At 38.0% G+C, this 15471-nt stretch overlaps 1 protein-coding gene across 1 annotated transcript in view; it reads right to left on the bottom strand.

Moving 5' to 3' along the window:
- arhgap1 (Rho GTPase activating protein 1) overlaps positions 1-11389 on the bottom strand; it is a 31671-nt gene extending 20282 nt beyond the window's left edge. Inside the window, exon 1 of the mRNA XM_085802607.1 lies at positions 11243-11389. The gene's annotated coding sequence lies outside the window, so the exon portion shown is untranslated. The remainder of the gene's footprint in view (positions 1-11242) is intronic.
- Positions 11390-15471: the final 4082 nt, after the last annotated feature.

Here is a 15471-nt window from a genome sequence, read left to right as displayed (position 1 = left end):
AGCTTCCTGGTTCAGCTCCCAGCTGCTGCAGCCTCGCGGGTGAGAGCGGAGCAGCAGCGGAGCAGCAGCGGAGCAGCTGCTGCATCCACATGCAGACCTCCGTTTGCAGAAGCTGAGTTATGATAAAAACTTCCAGATCATGAGCTGTCATGTGACTTTGATCGTCATCTATTTCAGTTCTCCTCGTCGTAGAGTCCCCAAATTTACATATAATGTGTATTAAAGTGTCTATTTTCATAATTTAAAAAAAAAGCAAAAAACGAAAAATTTCGTTTTTGGCACTCAACGCATGGGAACGAAAAACGAGAAATTACGTGGTTGGCACTCAATGAGTTAATATGATGAGTCTTATTTTAAGTAGAATGAGATTTGTTTGGACTAGAAATGACATTTTGACTGGAAATAAGATTCTTGCTAAGATACTTGAGTTTTTGTAGTGTAATGCTGCATTAGCATCAAAACAAAGAAGGCTAAATAAAAAACGATAATACATACGTAGTCTAAGAAAAAAAAAGAGGAAAAGTTAGGGGGAGGGGCCCACTTTAGTATTCTTTAAGGGGGCCCAGAATTCATAGCAACGGCCCTGGATGTGTGTGTGTGTGTGTGTGTTGAGTTTGGGGAAGTCTCAGAGAACACCACTAACAAACCAACTGGTCATTTCCTGAGCACCAACTGTAAGCTTTTAAATTATACTTTCAACGTTTAGGGTCTTTTATTTTGGTAACCTTGTTGCCATGACAATGAGTATGATTACGATATCATTAAAGGGGATGAAAGGAAGCTGATTAAATGGTGCGTTGCAAAGAATTTCCAAACTCTGAGTTGCAATTTTATTCTGGAACGCCCCGTGAAGTCCGGCGAATCCCACACGCCACAACATAAGAATTCAAGATGGCCGCCACTTGCGCCAACGCTACACAGTTTTACAGTTTGTTTTATTTCTCTCGTAACTGTTGGCACATTAAAGGCAGCCCTTCACATGGTACTGTTCAATTCTTATCCTTGGACATTTTCCTACATCGTTTGTGTGTAAAAAACTGCCTAGAGTGTTGCTATGCTAACAATGGCTAGCCGTGGCTAACGACTAGCCCGTTCGTTTTGGTGAATGTTACATATTTTTGTTCTAAGTTTGTACGACTTTTTGAAAACGTTACCAATTGTTTGCATTAAAATTCAATATTTACAAGTAAAATCATAATATTTTCTTTCGTTAGGTATATCAATCGTCCATTTTTCCAACTTCCGTGTTTCGTTTTCAACTGGAAAGCTAGCTCTGACTTCTGACTTCCGACGTAAATGTAACGCACAATAATTAACGGAAAACAAATGGAAAGGTATTATATGAGATATTGTTGCATCACCTCGGATTATGAAACTCCTGCTAACAAGCTATTGTGTAAATGTGTATGTCATTGTGCTTTGTATTTTTGGTTACATTACTGTAAATAGTAATAGCTTGTAATATTATCTTAAAGGGATACGCCAACTTTTTTTTTTTCCGTGTCTTGCCTCACTCCCGAGTCCATGACCAGCAGATAGACACCATCCTTTCTACTGTGCGTGCAGTAACAAGGGAGATAGAGCCGTATCGCCGTAATTAGCTTAGCTCAAACACTGGAAGTGTATGGGTAGTGTTAGCCTAGCTTAGCTCAAACACTGGAAGTGTATGGGTAGTGTTAGCCTGCCTCCAACTAAAGTCACTAATTAGCTTAGCTCAAACACTGGAAGTGTATGGGTAGTGTTAGCCTGCCTCCACCTAAAGTCGCTAATTAGCTTAGCTCAAACACTGGAAGTGTATGGGTAGTGTTAGCCTGCCTCCACCTAAAGTCGCTAATTAGCTTAGCTCAAACACTGGAAGTGTATGGGTAGTGTTAGCCTGCCTCCAACTAAAGTCATCAGAGAAACTCTTCAGCAACTCTAAACGGACCGATCTTGGTCTCAGAGCTGACAAAACTCTCCGGTAAGGCATCTTGAGCGGTCAAATGCCGCTAACGGGACCAGATCGGTCAAAACGGAGGGTTCAAGCAAAGACGCTTTATTTTGGTTCAAGCTAGCTACATCGAGGGTAGGTTAGCTTCCTGTTTCAAAGTAAAAGCACAAATTCTATCGTCATGGTTTTCTGTATGTAAAGGGCAACGGGTGTTTTATTTTGTGAAAGTAACCGGAAGTGCGTTGGTCACAACGGCTAGCTTGAGTAGCGCCGAATTCGTCCGAACAAAATAGTAAACAGCTGTTATTAACGACACACTGCTGATCTAAACGGCTACTTTCTCACCTAAACATGTTTGAAATGTTGATAAAGTGATATATTTACAGAGTTTAGAGCTAAAATGAAATCAGCTTCTGACTGCTGATTTCAGCTCAGGTAGGAGGCAGGCTAACACTACCCATACACTTCCAGTGTTTGAGCTAAGCTAATTAGCTACTTTAGGTGGAGGCAGGCTAACACTACCCATACACTTCCAGTGTTTGAGCTAAGCTAATTAGCTACTTTAGGTGGAGGCAGGCTAACACTACCCATACACTTCCAGTGTTTGAGCTAAGCTAATTACGGCGATACGGCTCTATCTCCCTTGTTACTGCACGCACAGTGGAAAGGATGGTGTCTATCTGCTGGTCATGGACTCGGGAGTGAGGCAAGACACGAACAAAAAAAATGTTGGCGTATCCCTTTAATGCTTATTTCTTATCTTTTATTTGCTTCGATGTGCGGAAATATTTAAAAAATCCATTTAAATAAGTACGTTTTAACGGTAATTTACTGATGCTGTCTGTGTTTATAATGTACATTACATATTATATGTTCATTTTAGATTTTATCGCATCTTCAGCCTCTTAGGGACTGTCGCTAAGGAAACTGGAGAGCTCGCCTAGTTGAGCATCAGTACGCTTCACCATCATCTGGCTAAGTGTGTGTGTGTGTGTGTGTGTGTGTGTGTGTTATGCTACTTTATATTCCTGTATGTAGAGAGCAGTGAGCCTGACTGTAATCTGCATCTCTGATCCTCTTCTCCTCTCACACATTAACTCTCTCCCCCTCTTTTTTTCTTCACTTCCACTTCCTCTTTTGCCCCAACCCCCACTTATTTACTCAGCTTTCTCTCTCTCACACACACACACACACACACAGACACACAGACACACAGACACACTCATAGCCTGTGTTCCCTATCTGCTGGGTGACGTTATACAGGCTGACAGCATGTTGCTTTAAATAAATATTGCTACTAACCAACAGGCACAGTTCAGTTGGGTCTATCATCGCTGCTGCTGCTGCTGCTGACCAACAAAACACACACATGCACACACACACACACACACGTGCACACGCATAGCGAAACAGCTCAGTCAGCCAATGTGGAGGTAACTGCTTCCTCTGTTTTTTCCTGTGTGCACCTGAATGCAACATAGAAGGTCAGACAGAGGTTATAACCCCTCCCCAAGCATCTGATCCCACGGCTGCTGCTGACTGAAGCTGCATCATGTGACCTCACCGTGGTCACAAGACCGACCGACCGTCTGTGAACATCACTCACTCAGCTGATGAGCCAATAGGGAGAGGAGAGGAGATTCTCACATTTGATGCACTATGGCAACTAGAGGATTTAACTTTTAAAGAGATAGTTCAACATTTTGGCAAATTGTCCCATCACCATAATCCCTATAGTCATAGCAGTAGGTTCGTTACCTTTAATTGTCGGTGCAAGCTATTTTTAGAACGGCGGAGCAGAGCCGTGAGCTGCTCAGAGCTACGCTACGGAGGCTCATGATGGGATTTCTTGGTTTCCCTCATCAAACTCATCAAATACACAATCCAACAACTCCACAACGCTCTGGTGGACAAGTTGTGAGCTGCACATTCACCACGCTATGAGATAATAACACAACGTTACCACACAGAGTTGTTTTAGAGGGAAATTCATGTAAAACCACTGATGCGTGTTGCCTTCAGGGGCAGTTTTCCATCAACAGTCTCTGTATTTCCCTCTAAAACAACTCTGTGTGGTAACGTTGTGTTATTATCTCATAGCGTGGTGAATGTGCAGCTCACAACTTGTCCACCAGAGCGTTGTGGACTTGTTGGATTGTGTATTTGATGAGTTTGATGATGAGTTTGAAACCAAGAAATCCCATAATGAGCCTCCGTAGCGTAGCTCTGAGCAGCTCACGGCTCTGCTCCGCCGTTCTAAAAACAGCTTGCACCGACAATTAAAGGTAACGAACTATACTGCTATGACTATAGGGATTATGGCAATGGGCCAATTTGCCAAAATGTTGAACTATCCCTTTAAAAGCTAAATTTGACTATCCGGAATTAGGGGTTGCAAATGGGCGGAAAATTTCCAGTAAATTTCCAGAAAATTTCCAGAAACTTTCCATGGGAAGTTAAACTGGGGAATTTTGGAAATATTCCAAATTGGGAACTTTCCATGGGAATTATGGGAATTATTGGGAATTAGCTGGGAATTAACTGGAAATTGGGGGTAATTTGAACAAACTCTATCATATCCAAACATAACATGTTTTTATTTTTTGTTTTTATTTATTGTATTTGCACCAGGGAACATCTATGTATGGGACAACGGATGGAAATTAGCCTGTAGCTACAATCCGGCTTGTTTACGATTTTATGTTTCGTTCATGAACATGCACTGTCCCACTTCAAATAAATTGAATTGAAGCAGACATCCATGCAAAATAATACAATTAAAAAACATTTCAACTGATTTATTTGAGTAGTACTTTATCAAGTTTTGAATCTTGTATGAACAATCAGTTCTTTAACTGAATAACAACATGATGAATGTAAAATACTACTCCCCCCCCCAAATAAAAAAGAGTAAGCAGTGTGCTGTGTGCATGTGATTGAGGAATAGCAGAGATATTCAAGTGTACTTGCATTAAATCTGGTTGTTTTAGCCAAGATTATGCTACAATATATTTCCCCCAACTATATTTAAGTTCCCTGTTAATGGCCAACCTTCAATTGGATAAATTTCGGATTTATTCCTGTTTCAACGTCATTTTGACTAGTCATAATTCCATTTACAGATATCTACAACTTAATTTAAGATATCTGAAAAGGGACATGTAGGCCTAGATATCTTGAACTGGAATTATGACGAGTCAGAATCAAATTGTAGATATCTCAAACTGGAATTAGTACTAGTGGTAATTCAGTTACAGATATCTGTAATTCACATAGTGGATATCTGCAACTGAATTGTAGATATCTATTCTGTAATGACAAACCCCATACACATGAATGGTTAAAGTGACGTAATTTGTCCTAGGAAGAATGTAGTTGCGGATATCGGGAATATTCTTTTTGACTAGGCAATTTTCTGCAACACACATCCAGTCTGGCTTTTAAATGTTAAAATGGCTTGACATCGATGTGCGAGGCCTGAACTGAAACCACATAGCAGCAATGTGGTTCACCACCGAAAACCTGCACTGACTTTCCAAGAACTGTGGACTCGCTCCGTGAGGAAACTGGGCGGTGCTTATCTTATATTTCAATTCTGCTTTTTGATTCTGAAGAGCAGCAAAGACTTCTGCAACTTCTGCGGTAAAAAATGTTTTGTGCAATGGAGGAACCATCACCGACGTGTCGAAACACTGAGAGAATGAAAGAGTGTTTGATGTGGGTGTCCAGCCCACAATAAAGAACCAGGTAGCAGCTACACCGAGGTCAAATTACATTTTCCCTCGACAGCCATCTTTGAAATATATATTCAAGATTTCTTTTGGTATTTTATCATTTATTTGAAAAAAAAGGGGTTTTTAATTGTATTTGTTGGTCATCTCTTATAAGAAAGTGATATGTTTTAATTTATATTATACTCTATTAGGTAACACTTTACAATAAGGGTCCCTTAATTAACGTTAGTTAGTACATTATTAAGCATTAATACATAAACTAATGTGTTAATTAATGCTGAGTAATGCATACATAATGATAACTAATTACATTATTCAAATTTTAAATGTATTAGCTAACTTTGAGTAGTAAGCATTAATTAACTGCTTACTAATAGGCTACATTAATTAATCTGTTTCCTAATCCTAAATAATACATAATAATGATTGTTAATATATTAATTAATGCTTAATAATGTACTAACTAATGTTAATTAAGGGACCCTTATTGTTTGCAGTTAAAACCTGGGGCTCAGTTTCACCACAGTTTCTAATCCAAACTGTACAAACACCACACCAGTCTAATTATTATAAATCTAATCCAAAGTAAGTGTTAGCCTGGCTAATACTAGCTTAGCATTAATAAAATTGAACCAACAAGAGTTTAAAGTAAACCCTAATATAAGTTAGCGCTTATTTGGCTAAGCAGCTCACGTCACGTTGGAGCTGCCAGTAAAATGCTAACGATGCTAATGCTAGACCAGTGGAATATGGCTAATGCTACATCCAAACAGCTAATGCTAAGTTAAGTCTCACAACCCAAAAAATGGGCATTTGTGGTGTTTAAAATGCAGAAGAGAACTCCTCAACAGCTACGGGCAAGGACAACCCCCTTGTTTTTCATTATTCCACGGTGATTTCACCACTGGTAGTGTAGGCTGATGATGACGGCACCATTTCCGAAGGCTACGGTGCAGCCCTTTAATTTTCAGACTGCTATAATATAGTAGCAAGGATGTAGCCTGTAAGGTTAGCATCATATAATAGGCTATGAGAGATCTCTTGCGGGCGGTCCCAAATTGCTTCATCCTTACACTACATTAGATCAATCAATAGTAGCCTAGGGTTGCAAAATTCTGGGAAGTTGGAAACTTTCCATGGGAATTAATGGGAATATATGGGAATTAACGGGAATATATGGGAATAAATCCGAAATTTACAAAATTGAAGGTTGGCCCTTATCAGTAAAAGAATTGATTGTTCATACAAGAATTAAATCTTGATAAAGTTTTACTCACAAATAAATCTGTTGAAATGTCATGTTTTTTTAATTGTATTATTTTGCATGGATGTCTTCTTATGACAAAACTAAATATTTACATTTATGTGTGGATATGGATATGATACAATTTGTTTAAATTACCCCCAATTTCCAGTTAATTCCCATAAATTCCCCTAAATTCCCATAAATTCCCATAATTCCCATGGAAAGTTGAAAATTTGGACTATTTCCAAAATTCCCCAGCTTAACTTCCCATGGAAAGTTTCTGGAAATTGACTGGAAATTTTCCGCCCCTTTGCCCCTTTATTGTAGTCGTTTGGTGTTTTATTTTGAAGGGTAATTAGGCCTTTTGCTTACAATTAAGCTCCCTATTGATTAAATTACCCTTCAAAATAAAACACCAAAAGATTACAATAAAGGGGCATTGATTACAATAAAGGGCCTATTGATTAAATAGGGAGCTTAATTGTAAGCAAAAGGCCTAATTACCCTTCAAAATAAAACACCAAAAGATTACAATACATTCCAGTTGGAGTAGATTATTAGGGACTGTCTGCATCCAAGAGTTTTCTGTCAATTGACTAATAATCATTAAAGACTAATAGATAATACGTGCATCCATCCGAGAACAAACATGATTATTATAACATCAGCCAAGACCAAGAGTCATCTGTTCTGTTCTGACTAATGCTCCATGTTCACTCAGTTATTATAGCGGTTCAGCAAGTCAGTCGGGATGCCAGCGGGCGGCGGAAAACTGTAGCTAACAGCAACATTAAAGCAGCTGTTCGTATGTCACTGTCAGGCAGGGCCGTATAGGGGAGAAAGGTGATGATAACTCTAGGGGCCCAGCGCCCAGTGGGGCCCATAAAAAACCCCAGTAGTCTAATCTTTGTATGACTGATTTATTCTGCATAAGACCCTGACTAATACTCATAGTACACTGTAAAAACTCTACATCTTTCCAAGAATATTTGTCTTATTTCTTGTCCAAATGTCTCATTTCTAGTCAAAACTAATCTCTTTCCACTTGAAATAAGACTCATCACCTAAAAATTAACTTGTTTTTAGATCATTTTCACTTGTTTCAAACTAATTTTCACTTGAAATAAGTAGAAAAATCTGCCAGTGAAAACAAGTTTTTTGTGCTTGTAATAAGGAAGAAAAACTTGACCCATTATCAGATTTTTTCAACTTATTTCAAGTGAAAATCTGCTTGAAAGAAGTAAAAAGTGTCTAAAAACAAGCTACTTTTACTGTAATATGATGTGTCTTATTTTAAAGGGATAGTTCAACATTTTGGCAAATTGGCCCATTGCCATAATCCCTATAGTCATAGCAGTAGCTTCATTACCTTTAATTGTAGGTGTAAGCTATTTTTAGTACAGCGGAGCGCAGCAGCTGGCTGCTCAGAGCTACGCTATGGAGGCTAAAGGAATTTCTTGGTTTCCCTCATTAAACTCATCAAATACAAAATCCCAAAACTCCACAGCGCTTTTGTAGACAAGTTGTGAGCTGCACAACCACCACGCTATGAGATAATGACGGAACGATACGAAACGGAGCCGTTTTCGAGGTAAATTCATACAAAACCGCTGGTGCGCGTTGCGTTCAGGGACAGTTTTTCAGCAAGCAGTCTCCGTATTTACCCTGTATTTACCTCGAAAACGGCTCCGTTTCGTATCGTTCCGTCATTATCTCATAGCGTGGTGGTTGTGCAGCTCACAACTTGTCTACAAAAGCGCTGTGGAGTTTTGGGATGTTGAATTTGATGAGTTTAATGAGGGAAACCAAGAAATTCCGTTAGCCTCCATAGCGTAGCTCTGAGCAGCCTGCTGCTGCGCTCCGCTGTACTAAAAATAGCTTACACCTACAATTAAAGGTAATGAACCTACTGCTATGACTATAGCGATTATGGCAATGGGCCAATTTGCCAAAATGTTGAACTATCCCTTTAAGATACTTGCAGATGTAACAATACTCAATAAGTGTTTTATGTCTTTTTGAAAAATGTCCAATCCCTTGTGAAAACACTCCTTCAGTCATGAGAATGAACTGTTTTGGTGCTTGAAATAGGATATGAATACAGTAATAGATACGTGTAGAAAACAAGTCTAAAATGACATTTTGTCAGATTGTTTTTTGAGTACAAATGTTGTCATTCTGCTGTTCTATTTTCACCAAATGTCTCAAATGTGAGATAAAAGAAGCTGAATATTGACTTCACATTACATATAAAGCTCATAGCTGCACGTGCAGACCTCAGGATGTTTAAATGACTTGATGAACCCCGGTACCTTTCTGATCATGTGGCCCCCCACCTAACGGCTGTGGCCCTAAACAACCACATAGAGGGTTTATGCCAGCGGCCACCGGCCCTGGGTATGGTACTGTAGCCCCACCCACAACACAACACCTATCACAGTTCTGCAGAACAGATTAGCTAAAGTAAGTTTCCTCCAGGGCGTTGGAAATTGGTTTCAAGCTAAATTACACTGTAAAAAAAAAATAAAAAAAAAAGGTAAGAAGTCAGTTCCTGTTAACTTTACCACAGAGACAGGGTGTTATCACTGATCTGTTCTGATACATTGCACTTCACTTCCTTCTATGTCTATGACACTGTATCAGTCAACAGTGCAGCAGTTTATACACACACACACACACACACATTTTATTATATATATTTCCTCTATTTATCAAAGAGTTGAGCTAACCTGGTTCTAGGCTCACATTAGCTAGTAGCGGTGGGTAATCTAGAGGATAGAAGTGTGTCATAAACATGGAAAATAAATGACAGTGTTGTGATGCTAGCTGCTGAATCATACAAAAACAGCACCACCATCATCATATGCACGTCTTTCAGTGAAGTGAAATGCAAAAATGATTCATCATCACAATTGCAATATCTGCCGAAAATAATCACTTTAGAATACGATTATTATTATTTATTTATTTTTTTGCATATTGTTCAGTGCTAATTGCTCTTAGCTAGCTGTCAAATCAAATTAAGCTGAGAACAAAGCAGCTTGACGTTTTTCTCTGCAGCCCAGAGAGGAACTACTACAAAGATTGTGTGACAGTGGCTTTTGCAATATGTTTCTCTATAGCTTCCTGGCTGCTGGTACTCCTTTTAACATTATGGGATGGTTTTACATATAAGCTATATGATATTTGCTGCTTTTTAATATTTAATAGCATGCTTTGAGGTTGAGGGCCGAGCACTGAGGCCTCGCCCTAGGGCACCATCCAGTCACAAGCCTGGTCATCATCTGACCTTTAGGGTCACACCACTACCCTCATAGCTTTTAGGCATTTCACTACACATCCCATAATGACTAAACTTCAAGCCCACACATGCATTTATGATCTTGGTCTACAGCTTTTTTGTTACTGCCACTAGAATCCGACACAGAGCTGTCAGATTACTTAGCAATGAGGTGAACAACATCAGTGAGAGTCATATTAAAGGGATAGTTTAATATTTTTGGAAATATAAGGGTATAAGGGGGGGACCTGTACCATTCACCTCCATTGTGTTCGCTGAGCATCTTTACATCTCTGCCTCGCGGATCTCAAAACAACATGCACCGATAACTAAAGATAATGATGAACCTACTCCTCTGACTATTAATTGTCAATAGGCGAATTTGCCAAAATATTGAACTATCCCTTTAAACTATAAGGTTTTACTGCACGTAATGGGGGAATTTGAAAAGGAGCATCCTTATTGCTTATCCTTGGACTCGACTGTGTGTTAAATATGCAAATGTCAATCTAACACTGACTCACTCACTGCATTGGCAAATACAGTATGTAAGTGCAGTGAACAGGAGGTGCTAACAGCTAGCAGCTAACAGCTAATGTGTCCACTGGCTGTTAAAGCAACAGGTGAACACACTGAGGTAACTTCAGGTAACATTTCAGCACAGAAAATGCTTCAGTTATTATATTTATTCAGTTATTTTAGCTCCAGTAGATAACAAGAAGCTAACTCCCCTCCAGCTATTATCACACAGGCGACACATAGCTTGTTATGTCGCACAGTTATGTCTATTTTAGCTTCTTTAACACTGTTTCTGTTGTGTAATTGTGTTGCTTTAGAGATCTACACCTCGATAAAAGCATATTATTGCGTTAAATTCAGCGTTTTCAACAAGTTAGCCCCCATTATAGGCGGCTGGGAGCGACACAACAACACAACAGCAACACAGCAACACGTAAATTAACGTTAACGTTACGTAGCTTTTCCCGCCGCTAAAGAGTCTCTGAATTCAATATGGCGGCGCAGTGAACGTACAGAAATAACCGTTTCTTTACCGTAAATGTGCCGTAGCTCTGCGGGGAAACCCTGTGGTGCTTTGTGGCGTCTCTTCTGTCTCTCTCTGTGTGTTTGATTGTGTGACTGTGACCGACAACAGCCAACAACTGAACTGCGTCAACCCCCTTTTCCGCCCTGTGATTTTCAAAGTAAATGGGTTTTCTGGTTGGTTTATTATGGTACGTTTCAAAATAAGAGCACGTAGTTAGTAGGTGAATCGTTTGCCCCCTTGTGGCCATACGCCGGTATTACAAGTGGTAAAACAGGGTATCCGCGGGGTGATAAATCAATTTTGGGAAAAGTAAGACCCTTAAAAAGTATTAAAAAGTATTTTCATGACTTTAGGCTGGATTGCACCAACAAGGTTTAATTTAATCTAAGATTAGCTCTAATCAGAGATTAGTAAAACTCAGTTTAAAATGAGTTAATCCATGTTTAAAATTAAGCAGAGCTCTGTTGCACCATTTAAAATTAATCTCAGTTTAGTAAAACTCAGTTTAACTGAATTTAAACTGAATTTAAACTGATTTAAATCAGTAGGGACAAGTGTGTATAAAGGAAACTAATTAAATATGCGAAATGGAGTTTTGTTCGTTGCAGTTAGTAAACAAAACATTCAAGCTGGGCGGGCTCAACTGTGTAGACTAGCCTCCTGCCCCTGACAGCAGCAGTCAAGACCGCAGAGGAAACGAAATACAGTCTGGGCCGATACCCGGCATCACCAACACGGAGCCTCTGGTTTTGTTTTGTTTTTTAAACAGGAGAGCCGAGCTGGGAAGATGGTGTTAGCGGTGGATGCTAACCACTACCACTAGCCGGATTTAGCATCGAGCTAGCTCCCCACAACGGTCCTCATACATGTTACCAGTCGAGGCTTTAGTTGTCAGTGACGGTCAGGAATCGGTCTGCAGCTCCAGCGCTTCACTCAGACTGTGTTTCTTTCTTTTGTCCTCCTGACTGCTGCTGAGAGAGAGGGAGAGACGTGCTAGCACTCGTTAGCATCAGAGACAGCTAGTGCAGCTAGCAGCCCTGAGCCTTCTACTCTGCTGCAGTAGCTTCACCTGAGCTCTGTCAGAGAAAACACTGTCTCTCTCCGCCCAGAAACGTCTCTGTGCGCAACAAAACAAAGCAAAAGAGAGAAAATTGAGAGACAGAGCCTGTCTCTCAATTTTCCTCAAGGAACTTCATAATTTTGCTCACTCCAGCTCAAAAATGCAGCCATTGAAAAAATTAAACCTCCTCCACTGTCAGTTTAAAATTAACCCTAGATCACAGTTTAAACTGGAGTTTAAAGTTCTGGTGCAACAGGATTAAAATTAAACTTAGTTTAGAGTAAAAATTAAACTGAGGTTTAAAGGGAGGTTTAAATCTAATCTGTCTTAATTTTGAACTAGGTTTAAAGTTTAGTGCAACAGAATTTAAACTTAAACCATGATTTAATCTGGTTTTAAAGTTAAACCTTGTTGGTGCAATCCAGCCTAAGTCTTAAATTTTTAAGGTATTTTTTCTGAATTAGCTGTCCAAGAGTTTGAGTCCTAAAAAACATTGTAAAAGTGTGTGAATTTATTCATTTTATTAAAAAACAAAGATGAACCGGTACATAAAAAAGAAAAGAAGATTGTTGTTTTGGTTTTTTGAGAGTGGAGCAATGTTTTTTTTTTTTTTATAAACTTTGCCTTTATTTATTTTCCTAACCTATTTTGAATTCTAGTCTTTATCACAAACTAAAACAGTTCAGTTAAAAGTGTCACTGATGTAAATGGTTACAGCTTGAAGCGGCGGTGAGGTGTTGAAAAATATTGAGAAGGTCTTGAAAAAGTCTTAAAAAGGAATTAGAATTAACTTCAAGGTTCCTGTATAAACCCTACCCTGTAAAATCAGAATCAAAATCCAAAATTATAAATGAAATCTGTGGTAATATAGTATTATATTATGATGCTTAAAGCTGTTTATTTTAATAGTAAACTTTAGTAGTAGTAGTATTAATTTGTGTGGTAATGGATGGTTATATTGTTTGATTGTGTGACTGTGACCGACAACAGCCAACAACTGCGTCAACCCCCTTTTCCGCCCTGTGATTTTCAAAGTAAATGTATAGCTAGGGGGTTTCTGGTTGGTTTATTATGGTACGTTTCAAAATAAGAGCACGTACTTAGTAGGTGAATCGTAACTTTGCCCCCTTGTGGCCACACACCGGTATTACAAGTGGTAAAATTAGAAACAAAATTATAATACCACGTTGAAAATCTGTGTTTATGATGATTAAATGCATATTTTAATAGTACACTTTAGTAGTAGTAGTAGTAATTGTGTGGTAATGGTGGTATTGTGCACATAATACTGTCACTACTATAACAATGGTCATTATGATAGATAGACAGATAGATAGACAGATAGACAGATAGATAGATAGATAGATAGATAGATAGATAGATAGATAGATAGATAGATAGATAGATAGATAGATAGATAGATAGATAGATAAGAAAGAAAGAAAGAAAGATAGATAGATAGATAGATAGATAGATAGATAGATAGATAGATAGATAGATAGATAGATAGATAGATAGATAGATAGATAGATAGATAGATAGATAGATAGATAGATAGATAGATAGATAGATAAGAAAGAAAGAAAGAAAGATAGATAGATAGATAGATAGATAGATAGATAGATAGATAGATAGTAGATAGATAGATAGATAGATAGATAGATAGTAGATAGATAGATAGATAGATAGATAGATAGATAGATAGATAGATAGATATAGATAGATAGATAGATAGATAGATAGATAGATAGATAGATAGATAGATAGATAGATAGATAACTGTATTGATCCCCAAGGGGAAACTGCTTTGCCATGCAATAAAAACACATACATCCACTTAACAAACAATAACAAACCTGTTATATTCATGTAGTCACTACTACAACAAATAAATAACATGAAGCCCAAGTCCAGTATCCTGGTAAAATCCTAGTAAAATCCTGGTAAAACGGCTGCAGGTGCTTTGACGGTTGAAATATGTGAGTAATGTACGACAGCAAACACTGAGCACATTCCTGTTTGTGCAGGTTGACTCAGTCTCTGGAAAACAAGTCTGACAACCGGCCCTGGCTGATCCCAGATCAGGATTCCCTGCACAGTTCTGACCAGGCAGCTGTATGAGGGTATGAGGTTGTATCAACTGTCAACCCAGATCTAGAAATTCATAATTTCAACCCTGGACCAATATTAGAGGGTATTAGAAGAGTCTCTTACTTTAAAAAAATTAAAATAAAAAATCCAATTTTTTATTTTTTGCAAATCAAGCTGAGGAAGTGTAACCTTTTTTTTTTCCAAAAGGTGTAGTCGTATATATATATATATACACATATATATATACTGTATATACACACACAGATTAAGTTAAGAGAGCATTAAAACAAAAACATGTAAAAAGAAAAGGCTTTAGTTAAAAAAAAAAGAAAAACTTAAATAAATTATTATATTCATCATCACAAAATAAATTCCTCAAAGCGTTAAACCTTAAGATTTAACAAACTTCCATATATATATTTTATTTTTTTATTAAGACATACACACACACACACACACACACAAATAAACAAAAGAAATATACATAGAAAGGGGTATTAATATTATATGATGTTATATATTATAGGTATTATTAAATCATATAGTTGTTGTTGTTGTTGTTTTTTCAAAAAAAACTTTATTGAAAGTGACCAGCACATACAAATGCAAATACCATACAATACGTTGTAGAAAAAAAGGAGAGAGAGAGAAAAAAAAAAAAAAATAATGTTAGCAGCAATAAAAGTAAATAAATAGTAATAAAATAAAGAGGTGCGAGAATAAGTTATCAGATTACGTAAATACCTTAAAAGTCCAGCATACACTCAGAGTTTTGATCGCTTTTTTGTTCTGTGAGGGGGAAATAGTTGAAATATACTGTTCCATTTCTTTCATAAACACAGTGAAGTTTGGTTTTTTGCTTGTGAATTTACATTTGTGAATGTGAAATTTAGCTATAAACAGTAAAATCAGATTAATAAGAAAAAAAGCATCCTCATTTTTACAGCTGTGTTAACAAACTTCCATAATAAACAGGAACTCCAGCCTCTCTGTGACCTCATGTTTTGAACCAATCAGCTGGAAGATCAGGTGAGCGGAAAAACTCCTCTACGGAACTCCTAAAGGGACAATTTAAAGTGCGGAAG

This window comes from Trachurus japonicus, chromosome 2, assembly GCF_045865225.1.
Source record: "Trachurus japonicus isolate A0001 chromosome 2, Traja_1.0".
Taxonomy (NCBI): Eukaryota; Metazoa; Chordata; class Actinopteri; order Carangiformes; family Carangidae; genus Trachurus; species Trachurus japonicus.
The sequence above is the reverse complement of the archived record's forward strand: the minus strand, read 5'-3'. Positions and strand labels throughout refer to the sequence as shown.